Raw genomic sequence first — 13,123 nt, 5'->3', positions numbered from 1 at the left:
CGATTCCATCCTGGCCTGGGAACCTCCATATGCCATGGGAGCGGCTCTAGAAATGGCAAAAAAAAAGAATCCATGGTGGTTTCTCATTGCATGTGTCAAAGCAAAATCGTTTTTTGGCCTCTTCAAACATTTGGTCTATTCTTTAAAACCAAATGCAGAGCCTAACAGTCTCTTCAGTGATTGCATTACTGCTATAACAATTATTTGCAAATAACTTATGGACGCTTATGATGGGAAACTAGCTTTAGCAGAATGCATCCAACTGTCAAAACTGATGCATGTATCTTAGATAAGGGATGTAGACCGTGGAGAACTAGATTCGATCATTTTCATAACACTGTCTAGTCTACACATAAGAGTTTGCTTCAGGCACTGTAATGGGATCTAGAGCTTTCATAGGCAATGAAGCTAGGCCTTACATAAAGAAGAATTTGTGCTCTCTGAGTTGGAAGAGGCTATTTTCATTTCTCCCTCACAGTCAAACACCATATTTCACTATTAAGCAAATAATTAAATTCCCATATATGAATGTAATTTGTGATATAGTTACCTGTGTTATAGGTGATATAATGAGACGCTTCCAGGCCTAACTTATACTTTTAATTATAATAATATTTCTCTTGAGCCTGGAATGGTGCTGTTGTTAACCAAATCAAGCTTGGGTCCATTCATCCATGTGCAATAAGGCCAATCTTCTGGCACCAGGTTGTAGTGAGGGAAAGTGCAGCATTTATTGCAAGATGTCAAGCACAAAGTCCAGGACAGCTAGTGATAATAACATCCAAACTTCCCAATGGGGTGCAGCAAAGCATTTTTGAAAGTAAGGTGAGAGGGGGGCATCCCAGGATTTGTGATTGCTGGTACACAATTTTCTGATTGGTTGATGGTTAGGTAACAGGGCAGTGTCACAGAGGTTAACATTATTGTTAACCCTTAGACACCAGTAGGTCTGGGGCATATGTGCTGCATTATCATCCAATGGTCAGTTTCTTCAATTTGGTGATGGTTTTAGCATCTGTAAAACAGTGAAGGAAATATGCATCATATACTGTTATTTAGATACCACAGAGAGGAGCTAAAGCAGAGAAAATGGGGGAGGTGTCTCTTCTTGGAAGGCCCCATGGGGTCCTGGTTGGTTACACTGTGAATTTTATCTCTGCTACAGTTATTGCTATGGAAATTCTAAATCTGAAATTTATTATAACTAAAAACTTTAATAAGAATAAACTTAATAAGAATAAACTTTCAAAAAAGGAATAAATGTGAGAATAACTTTTATATTATATCAGGACAAGGATATACTCACCTAAAGATCTGAGGCCAGAAAGAAAGAAATGAACATGAAAGAAGTCATTGATCAAACTGATCCACTATTACAAAATAACATTGCATTTAAAAAACATAAACACAAATTTTAATCAACTGATCTGAGTAATTGTTGAGTGAATTGCTTTCATAAATTTAAATCTATAAATTCTGCTTTTGAAAACACTGCCTCTACCAATATGCACTTGAGTTTTCTTAAAGATGAATTAGTGAGTTCATATTGTGGATATGGTAATATTTATCCTTCATATGGTTTTATAGCTTATTTGTGACAGAATTTTTAATTGAATTTTAGAAAATTGTGAGTTCCAATAAAAAATTTTAATATCTACTTTTTGAAGTAGTGTTTATAATTGCAAAAGAAACAAAGATCTGTTTTATAATACCTATTTTGTTTCTAATTTGTTCTGTGTGCTCATGGAAAAACTTACTCAGTCCTCATATATTTCTATTTCTTACTGTTACTATAAGAATAAAAAAGATGGATATAAAAACACAAAGTGTACAGAGTATATAAACTCCCCATGAGGTTATTACTATTGTAGTTTCTATTTTGACTATTACTATTTTGATTCAGCCATCTGTACATTTGTTGTGCTGAGCGGTCTTAAAAATGATAGTAGTCTTTGTCTTTTTCAAATAAATGTGAAGAGAATACAGCTGTTATCAGAACATGATAATTTTATCTCAAGCTTTTTCAAATATTGGAACACACTGACAGCTGTAATACCATAAATAAATAGGAGTTTAATGAAACAGATGTGGGAAAAGTCAGTAAGAGTTAATTATGATGGTACTGAGGGTGGTGAAATACTTGGGAAAATTACTGATAGTATAGTTTGCTCTTGAAAGTTCATTATATGAGGAATGTTAAAGTATTTACAGTGTGACGAAGTTAAACTAAGGAAATCCTTCTTGGCCAAACAGATCGTTATCCTGGAAGCATTGGAAAAGGCCAAATTTAAAATCATTACGTAAGTATTGTCTTCACAATGATATTATGGTGTTATTTTATATCCATGTATGTATCTGCATTTATTTTTATTGTGAACAACCCACTTCAATATCCAAACTGAACTATGACACAAGTGGCTGTATTAAAAGGGTTGTTTCTGCCTGAACTTAATTAGCCGTTACCTACACTATGTACTCAAAGTAAATAATATGAGAGAATGAAATTTTGAAGTAGATACATGAAGGATAGGATTGGGTATAATTATATTGTATATTGGATGCTTTTGAATAATTTTGCTGTTCTCATTTCCTTTAATTATACATTTCCCTCTGTATTCTCAGTTCAGATATTTGGTTAGTCAATTTCCTGTTCCAATCACTGGGTCGATTCCCCAAATAATATGAATGTGTTCCTTAGAATGAAGGTAGTGGATTTCTTTTTTTGTTTATTTCTCTCCTTATTTTATTTTTAATGTCTCAGTTGTTAAAGATTAACTTAGTATGAAGTCTTTAAATGTTGGGGAAGCTGTTCAATTAAGTTTGACAGCAATAGTACTATGATAGTGTGCTCACTGGGGAGTAATGTATGCTAATTGTAATAACTAAGATTGGTTTGAATCCTAACAGAGATTAAGCTGTATGCTTCTGCTAGTTACTTTACAGTTCCTCTCAATTTTCCTGGATCAATAAGTTTTGAGCTCACAAATGAAAGGAAATCCAGTCAATACGTGCCTGTATCATATACATGGCTACCTTAGGAGAAAGTTGATGGTCAGAGAGTGAGTTATTTATACAGGGTTGTAGAATGGCTTACTAAGCACACAGGAACAGGGATTTCATTTTTTGTTTTTGTTTTTTGTCTTTTTTAGGGCTGCTCCCATGGCACATGGAAGTGGCCAGGCTAGGTAGGGGTTGAATCAGAGCTACAGCTGCCGGCCACAGCCCCAGAAAACACCCGATCTGAGCTGTGTCTGCGAACCATACCACAGCTCACAGCAACACTGGATCCTTAACCCACTAAGCGAGGCCAGGGATCGTACCCACATCCTACTGGGTCCTCATTGGGTTTGTTACTACTGAGCCACAGCAGGAACTCCAATGATAGGAATTTCTAACACTGTGAAAATACAGTATAGAAAAGCTTTGACTTTAAGACAGGCTTTTTATGCCTGAACAGTGGTTTGTAGTTTGAGAGCAATACCACATTCAACAGATCACTGGAATGATGTTAGAAATTATACAGAGATTCAAGTGCTCTACTTATTGGTAAGGTTGTAGACAGGGCTGAGGGCATGAAGTGTGCCTGAGTAATAGCACAGGATTCAAGTAGTTTTGTCTGATTACTCATGCCTTTGCTAATGAGTTGAATGGTTTCAGAAATATAGGTATTACGCCATTTATGAGATGAAATTGTTACCAGATTACAATGAAATGGAAGAAAAAAGAAATACAGGACAATCAATAAATGCTAAATAAAAGTGGTATTTTTGGAAGCTAAAAATTTATAGACAAAGGAGGGAAAGGTATAATTAGAAAGGTCTTGGAACAGTTGTTGACTCTGGAATGTCAATAACCACTGCAAGAGTAACTGCCATGTAGAGAAACCTCACTCAGCAAGATGCCTGAGTGAAGATAAAAAGAATATTGACCATCTCTTATTTTTCATGAGGCTGGCTGTTCTCTTAGGTGTTTGTAAATGTGAAGAAGCATCATGATGCTTTAGTATGTAGTGCATGGTACAAGAATATCTTTGATAAGATATTATCAAATAAGTTGGAGAAATATTGGTTTAAATAAAGTATTAATTGAAAGATAGCTCTGTCTTTAACAAATCAGTGTCCACTGAAACATTTTGAGTTAGTGTGTAGGTAGCAAATTTTTCCTAATTTTTTTATGAATAAAAAAACTGAGCACAGTTTCCATATATACTCTCAGTCCCCCCATTAAATTTCTATTTTAACATCTTGCTTTAGTGTGGTACATTTGTTCAATTAATGAACCAATCTTTATTTTTAGCTAAAGTCCATAGTTTACATTAGCGTTTACATCTCTGTAAATTTTGATAAATGCGTAATGTCATGTGGCCACCATTATAGCATCATACAGAGTAGTTTCACTATCCTAAAAACTCCTACATCAACGATTTATCCCTTCACCCTCTATACCCCAGATACCTGATACCAACTGATCTTTCTACTGTCTATACTTTGTCCCTTTTCAACATGTCACATAGTTGGGATCATTGTGCTCTTTCTAAATGATCAATGCCTCTGAAACAAAGGCAGTTATGTTTATTTTCAACCTTTATGCTTTGTATTTCTTTTCTTCTTTCATTTTTCTTTTCTCTCTGTCTCTTTTTTTGTGGTCCTATTGTACTAGCTGGGACTTGCAATACAATGTTGAATAGGAATGGCAAGTGAGGACACCCTTGCCTTGCATCCCATCTTAGGGGGAAAGCTTCCAGTCTCGCAGCCCTAAGAACCATATGAGCTCTAGGTATTTTTTAGGCTTTCTTTAACCAAAGAATAAGTTTCCATTTTTTCCTGTTTTGCTAATAGTTTTTTATAATTAATGGGTATTGAATTTTGTCAAGTGATTTTTTTGGCATCAGTTTATATGATTATGTTGTTTTTCCTCTCTAGCCTGTTGATGTGGTAAATTACATTAATTTTTTTTTCCAACGTTGAATTTTCCTTGCTTCCTTGGCATAAATATGACTTGGTCATAGTGAATAATTCTTAAAATTTTCAAATAATTCACAAGCATTTTATTTAGTATTTTAAGATCTATGTTCATAAAAGTATTGGTCTGTAAGCCTCTTCCCCTGTAATGTCTTCATCTAACTGGGTATTATGGTAAGGTTGGCTTCACAGAATGAGGTAGAAATTTTTTCTTCTGCTTCTGTTGTTAAACAAATTTCTAAGCTTTCTAGAGCTGCAAAAACAATCATCCTGAATCTATTTTTTTAGGGTCAGTTATTAGAGATTTATTTTGTTCTATTGATTGCGTACTTGATTTTTTTTAAAATTCTCTTTTTATTGAACCACATTTGATTTACAATATTGTGCTAGTTTCAGGTATATAGAAAGTGATTCATATATATATATATATATATATATATATATATATATATAGCTATATATTTTTATATTCAGTTTTATATATCTTTATAATATTTTCAGATTCTTTTCCATTATAGGTTTTCACAAGATGTTGAATGTAGTTCCCAGTGCTATACACTAAATCCTTGTTGTTTATCTACTTCTATATATAATAGTTTTTATGTGTTAATCCTAAACTCCTAATTTACCCATCTTTCTCCTTTGGTAACCATAAGTTTGTTTTCTGTGTATCTAAGTCTGTTTATGTTTTATAAGTATGTTCATTTATATAATTTTTTGTAGATTCCCCATGTAAGTGATATCACATAAATGTCTTTGTGTGCCTGACCTATTTCACTTAGTATGATAATCTCTAGGTCCATCTGTGTTCCTGCAAATGGCATTATTTCATTCTTTTTCATGGCTTAGTAGTATTCCCCAACAAATCCTTACTTTTAATAAGCACTCTTACTTCTTTCCAGCTCCAACCCTAATTCTTGGCAAACAATTCATATCTTTTTGTGGTTTCTGCCTGTACAAGTCTCCCCCTTTTTCTGGTTGAGCAGATTACAGTTCAATTGCTTCTTGATTCTGTGTCTAGTTCTCAGTTTGGCTCAAATAAAATGCTTTTCTATTCCTATTATAAGTTGTTTACTGATTATCTCTTTCTTCTCCTTCTAAGATTCCCATTAAACATATCTTATATCTTTTATAGTTGTCCCTTAATTCTTGGATATTCTTTCCAGTTTTTTTCTTTGCTTTGGTTTTCAATTTCTGAAGTTCCTATTAACATATCTTCAAGCCCACTGAATCTTTGTTCAGTTATGTCTGGTTTGCTAATTAATTTTTCAAAAGCATTCTTTCTTTCTGTTACAGTGTTTTTATTTTTACCATTAAAAAAAAAAAAAATCGGAGTTCCCATCATGGTGCAGTGGAAACGAATCTGACTAGGAACCATGAGGTTGCAGTTCGACCCCTGGCCTCACTCAGTGGGTTAAGGATCTAGAGTTGTTGTGAGCTGTGGTGTAGGTCACAGATGCAGCTTGGATCTGGCCTTGCTGTGGCTGTGGTGTATGCTGGCAGCTGTAGCTCCAATTAGAGCTCTAGCCTAGGAACTTCCATATGCTGCAGGTATGGCCCTAAAAAGCAAAATAAATAAATAAAAATTAAAATTAAAAAAAAAATCTTTTGGAGTTCCCATTGTGGCTCAGCAGTAATGAACCCAGTTAGTATCCATGAGGATATGGGTTTGATCCTTTGTCTTGCACAGTGGATTAAGTATCTGGTGTTCCCATGAGCTGTGGCATAGGTCATAGGTGGAATATGCAGCTCGGATCTGGCATTGCTATAGTTGTGGCATATGCAGGCTGGCAGCTGCAGCTCCAATTTGACCCCTAGCCTTAGAACATCTACATGCCATGGGTGTGGCCCTAAAAAATAGACCAAAAAAAAAAAAAAAAAGAAAAATAAGTCTTTCATACAGTTTCTATCTCTCAGCTTACAATAACCATCTATTCTTGCATGCCCACTTTTTCATTAGTGCCCTTAATTCTGGTTATTTTAAAATTCCTATTGGATAATTCCAAAATTTCTACCATATCTGTGTCTCAATCTTTTGCTTGCTTTATACTTTAGGCTTTTTTTTCTTCTTACCTTTTAGTATGTCTTTTAATTTTTGGCGAAACCCAGTTGTGATTTTTCAGCTCATTTATACTTAAATAGGCCATTAGTATGAGGATTTATGTTTGTCTGGTGGGAGTTAGACTGTGTTTGGTGTCTGTGTCAGAGGGTTTGGTTTCCTTTGCTGCCCTTTCCTTGTCTTCCCCTTTGTCTTTGGATTTCCCTAGAAACTCCTCTAACCTAGAGCTGGTAGCTTCTTTGATTTGTAATCCATGTTATTAGATTGGAGTCCTGTTGATGTGTTGGTAAAATGTCTATTATTTTTTGATTAAATCTCCATATTTCAGAAAGCCAGATTCCCTTGGCTTTTTCCTTCAGAAGAATTTTTCAGCCCCGCCCCCCCAGCCTCCTTAGGGAATATGGAGATATATAAAACCATAAAGATATTCATGTTGTGTAGTCTTCTTCCTCTAAATCATAGAAGATCCTGGTAAAGTTGTTCCCTTCAGGGCTGGCTTTTGCTGTAGAGACAGAATGCTCTGGGTGTATTTCAGGACGGCTATTTTCCCCTCCAGACTTCACCATGAGAATCTAGTGGGGCTCTTGGAGGCAAATCTTAAAAGTTTAACATCCCCCCTGCCAAAAAGAAAAAACTGGGCCTCTAGGAATTTTTAATTTTGAAGCTAGTTCACAATCTTCAGCAATTAATCAGTTAATTTCTATGTGTTCCTAGCAGTTACTGGCTCCAGCTACTTCTGTCCTCAGTAATCTGCCATTCTCTGTATTCTCCTATCTCTCTGGTTTCCTGGCAGAAGTTTCCCCTGTAACCTTAATTATCTGATGGATCTAAGAAGAGTTGTTGATTTTTAGGTTGTCAGCTTCTTCCACATTAACAGGAGTGGTGACCCCCGAACTCTTTTTCTGTGTGAGTGTAAACTGAGACTCTTTAATCTTTAGAGAGGAAGGACATATGAACATATGTCCAGATAACAATTTGGAAAGTGCTGACTTGACCATAACCTTTTTTTATGTGTCTTTAAAAATATAAAATGATGGCCAGAATAAGATGGGCTGAGGCTCAGCTATGAAAAATGGTCTATATTAACTTCTAAGTCAAGTTCAGTTTTAAAAGATTGCTAGATAAAAGAAGTGTGAATCTTCTGTTTATTATACATGGGAATTTTAGCAATTAAGTTGGACTTTCTGAGCCTCTCTTTCAAATTCTCCGCTATCTCAAGGTTTAAGATGAAATTCAAATTAACTGATAAAATAATAATAGTAATAGCCTATAAGGTTTACTCATCAAAGATATTAGTGTTTTTATATTTTATTTGCCTTGATCTTTATCCAAACCCTGTGTGGTATTATTTTGATTTTCTTTTCAAAGATGAGAAAAACAGAAATAAGAAAATTTAAATAATTAAACCTAATTCACACCAGTCTAAGTATCAGTGCCTAGAACTGGCAGGTTTTGTAGTAACTATTTTTTTTTAAATTTTATTATTATTATTTTTATTTCTCAAATGAATTTATCACATCTGTAGTTGTATAATGATCATAATAATCCAATTTCACAGGATTAACTGTTTTTTAAAAAATAGAGATGAATTGGACAAAGTCACTGCTCCAGAAAGGCCGAATATGCACATATGCATGGCTGTTGCAGGGCAGGGGATGATCAGCATTGTGACAAGCTCATAATGTTCTCTATTGGCTCATTTAGCAGTGACCATCATGTATCTCTCTTCTTTTGTTTACATTGGCTCTTCAGTATTTGTGAAAGGAAGCAGAGCCTTGTATGATGTACAGGAAGAATGATTTCACTCTGAAACTGAAGTGCTATTCTATCTTTGTAGAACTGTATGATTTAGGAAGATCTTAGGGTGCAGCCTGACTATCAGGGGCTCTCTGTCCAGATAGTGGACACAGTGCCTCAATGAGGATGCAGTAGGAGACAGCACTAAGTTTCTTCAAGAGCATGTAGGTATTTGCAGGCGTCTCTAAACATTTTGAAAATTTCTCATTCATATTGGCTGGAATTATATATTCAGTTGCTGGAAGGCTAGAAGCGTAAATTTACAGCTACAGCTTAGAAGGCAAATAAAACACTTGCCACAAGCTTTATTATTTCTGCTGTTCGTTGTTTTTGAAAATTTATTTGTGGTTGTGAAAGATGCCAGATTGAGAAAGACACTAAAAAAAGAAACTCACAGTTTATTCACATATGACTCATTAGCTGTTCAGTTTCTTCCAGGAGTCTAGAAGCCTCTGGGCTTGTAATCAGTCTACTGTAGGTCTCTTGCTGTACTTGTTTATCTGTTTGATTTGGGGCTGGTTTGGGGGATAAATGGGATAATAACTGTTGAGTCACTGTGAACCGTGTGTGATCAGATTCTAGAGCCTGGCTTCCTGTGGGCAAATCACTTAATTTCTCTGTGCCTCAGTCTCTTCATCTGTAAAATGAGGATAAGTAGCACTACCTTACAGAGTTGTGAGCATTATATTACACAATTAAATGTGTGCACATAATGTTCTCTATTGGCTCATTTAGCAGTGACCATCATGTATCTCTCTTCTTTTGGAATAATACCTTTCACATGTGAAGTGCTATATATGGGTGTTAGCTATTTTATGTATTTGGTTAATTTGTGGCAAAAATATAATTTGTTGCAAAAAGTAATTAGTCTGACATATTTCAGTGTTTAAACCAGACAGCAGTGGTTTTTGTTTGTTTGTGTTTTTGATTTTTCATTCCATAGTGGTAGTGATTGCACCGGAAGTGGTGAGCAGTGAGAGTGAATGGACAGCTGCATTCAGCTTCTGTAGCACTATCATTTGATGATATTAGGTCATTATTCCCCCTTTTGCACTCCCATCCATTCTACCATAGTCTACTCATTTTTTCCACCTTTGGTTGACAACCTTTCCATGTTTTCTGTGGTGGCTTTTGAGGCTGAATTCAGCCAGGACTCTTTTCCTCCTGTACCAGGGAGAATGAATTCTGCCATTGTCTCAAGATTAAAACACCCTGTAGAGATTGATTGCTTTGTTCCCATGTAAGTGAAGGAGGAATGTTGGACTCTATGCTTTTTTTTTCAAGAAAGAAATAGGTTTCAGTTCAAGAAGATCCTGCAAAGCTTTGGGGTCAATAGTTCAATCCCTAATCATTGCAATATGATTATAATTCCTATCATTTTTATTTCAAGGTTGTGATAATATATAAAGGAATATATTCTCAAGATTCTCAGAGTCATGAATAAAATTTTCACATTAGCTAAACATTATGGAAATTACAGGATTTATCCACTTGCTAAAGCACCTGGGTCCAAAGTTGAGATGTAATTAAATGCACGGTGGTAGAAATATAGAAGACATGAACTGTGTCTCCTAGAATTAAACATCTAAGTAAGAAATTGTAGCTCATGTATGAAAATCAACTGAATTCAACAAATTTTGAGAGGTTCATAGCCTACGCATAACAGATCAGAGAAGAGAATAAGATATAGATGTTTGCACAAGTGATTATGTCATGTTTATAGCATGCCCCATGGTTCTCCTTTATATATAGTAGATAGTTAACCCTTGTGATTTTTCTCATGTATTTTGTTCATAATTTCACGTCCAGCTCCAGTGTTTAGCGTAGTTCCTTTCACATGGCAGGACATAGTATATTTACTCTCCCAAGCCTGGTTTTTACTATTATCTCTGCAAACAGTACATATTAACTGTCATTTTTAGCCCCTTGCCACAGTGTGTGGTAGTACAGAAAGTTTAGGCAACAGATGAAATCATATTCACTCATTTTTGTTAAATACTTACAAGTGACCAGGCATTCTACTAAGCATGCTTTTCACTCACTGAATTTTCATAGCACTTTTATAGAATTGTTCTTAATATTCTTATTTACACATGGTTACACTAGAGCATAGAAGAGGAGTAAATGAAATTGCCCAAGGTCACTGAGTAACTAAGCTGTGAGGCAGGATTTAAACACAGAGCGTCCGAGTCAAAATAAGGAAGCAACCTAAGTGTCCATTAAAAATGAATGGATATGTGGTGTCTATATATACAATGGAATATTACTCAGCCTATAAAAAGAATGAAATTCTGCTATTTTCAGCAAGGTGAATGGACCTAGAGAAATTATCCTTAGTGAAATAATCTGACAGAGAATGACAAATACTGTATAGCAATACTTTTACATGGAATCTAAAAAATAACAGAAATGGACTCAAAAGATAGAAAACAAACTAGTGTTTATCAGTAGGGAGAGGGCTGGGGGAGAGGCATGATGCTGATGTGAGATGAAGAGATAAAACTATAGTGTACAAAATAGATGAGCAACAAGGATACAGCACAGGGAATTATAGCAGTTATAATAACATGTAATGGAATATAAGCTGTAAAAATACTGAATCACTGCTGCATAGCTAAAACTAATATAATATTGTAAATTGACTATAGTGCAATAATGCATACATACATACAAAGAGACTGACTCCAAAGTAAAAAAAAAAAAAAAAAAAAAGTCCTTGCCAAGGAGATAGTTTTACTAAAAATTCTATTTTTAAACTATGTTTCAAAAAAAGTGGTTTATATTCATAGGCATTGATTTTCATGTAATGTGATTCAACGCTAACTTAAAAAATGCAGAGTGAGGTTGCACCCTTATCTTTAAATAGGAAAATAATTTAAAAATTTAAGTTGATTACAATAATATGAATTATGTGGTACTTAATGTTTTATGTAACATGTTATATTAGTTGGTATTCTTGAAGCATTTATCTAGGCCTGACAGACATTAATTTATTTATTTATTTTTTTTCATCTTTTTAGGACAGCATGTGAGGCATATGGAAGTTCTCAGGCCACGGGTCGAACTGGAGCTGGAGCTGCCAGCCTACACCACAGCCACATCAACAAGAAATCCAAACCGCTTCTGCAGCCTAGACTACAGCTCACAACAACACCGAATCCTTAACCCCCTGTGCAAGGCCAGGAATCGAACCTGTGTCCCCATGGATACTAGTCAGGTTCAGTACTGCTGAGCCATGATGGGAACTCCTAATTTTTAATCTTTATTTTCTAATTTAGGGCATTGGGTGACACAAAATTAAAATAACTTTTAATGCCATATACAGAGTTACTAGGAGTCCTAGAATTAGGATTTCTCTGTCTTAGTTTTCTACCAAATTTAAGCAAGTTACAGGATTTTATTTAGTTATAAATTGTCCCTCCCTTTTCCAAAGTGCATATGTTCAGGTAATATGGCTAAATAAATAAAATCTACATTCATGGTAGATGTTTCTACAATATTACTTGCTCACAATATCTGTAAGTGACATTTTGAATGGCTTCTGTGTCTTCACTAGCATTTTGAAAGGGCAGTTTCCCACATTGCATGATTCCAGGTCTGGCGAAGTTCTTAAGTTGAACTTGCCGCATCACCCAGCATCAGAATTATTTGTTTGGGTCTTAGTGGATAGTCTTTATGTGATACCATATGTATAAATACTATCTGCATGAATTTTATGAATTTGTATAAGTTTATAAGTTATTGCATTTATCATAGTCATTGTATTTATCTGAGGGTAATCTCAAGGTAGACCTGAGAGGCGTGGTTCTTGTGGACTAGTGACAGGGAAGGGGCATTTCATGAGGGAGTTTTCGGAACACCCAGGGAAGGTGGTATGAAGACTGAGGCAAAAACTAGAGTGATGTGGCCCCAAGGAGAGGAAATCAAGATTGCCAACAACCACCAGAAATGGTGATAGTCAAGGAAGGACTCTCCCTTAGGTCCTCTGGAGGGAATGTGATCCTACCACCCCTTAGATTTAGGGTTCCAGAACTCTAAGAAAAATTTTCTGTTGTTTTATGCCGCCCAGTTTGTGGTAGTTCCTCAGAGCAACCATAAAAAACTGAATATACCCAGTCAGACCTTTGGACCCTATTTTAACCTTCCTAACATTCTCAATCATGTATTCACTGATGGTCTAATTACAGTTAATAGAGGAGCCCTACTGTCTTTATCTCAAGATCTCAGGGTTTCTATAGATACCATCACACACATTTTTACCATGGGTATGCAATAGTCACAATGATCTAGGTTATGTCTATGGAAA

At 35.3% G+C, this 13,123-nt stretch overlaps 1 long non-coding RNA gene across 2 annotated transcripts in view; it reads left to right on the top strand.

Moving 5' to 3' along the window:
- The window catches only part of LOC146405655 (uncharacterized), a 100,574-nt gene that overhangs the window by 11,132 nt on the left and 76,319 nt on the right, over positions 1-13,123 (top strand). Inside the window, exon 3 of one of the 2 annotated variants that reach the window (XR_014839208.1) lies at positions 2,254-2,300. The exons of the other annotated variant lie outside the window; for it this stretch is intronic. This is a non-coding gene — a long non-coding RNA (uncharacterized LOC146405655). The remainder of the gene's footprint in view (positions 1-2,253; positions 2,301-13,123) is intronic. 2 annotated transcript variants of the gene reach the window in all.

This window comes from Sus scrofa, chromosome 2 (genome assembly GCF_054392235.1).
Source record: "Sus scrofa isolate SSC_HxYL_T2T_F1_AM1 chromosome 2, Sscrofa_HxYL_maternal_Yorkshire_Landrace_v2.0, whole genome shotgun sequence".
NCBI lineage: Eukaryota > Metazoa > Chordata > Mammalia > Artiodactyla > Suidae > Sus > Sus scrofa.
The sequence above is the reverse complement of the archived record's forward strand: the minus strand, read 5'-3'. Positions and strand labels throughout refer to the sequence as shown.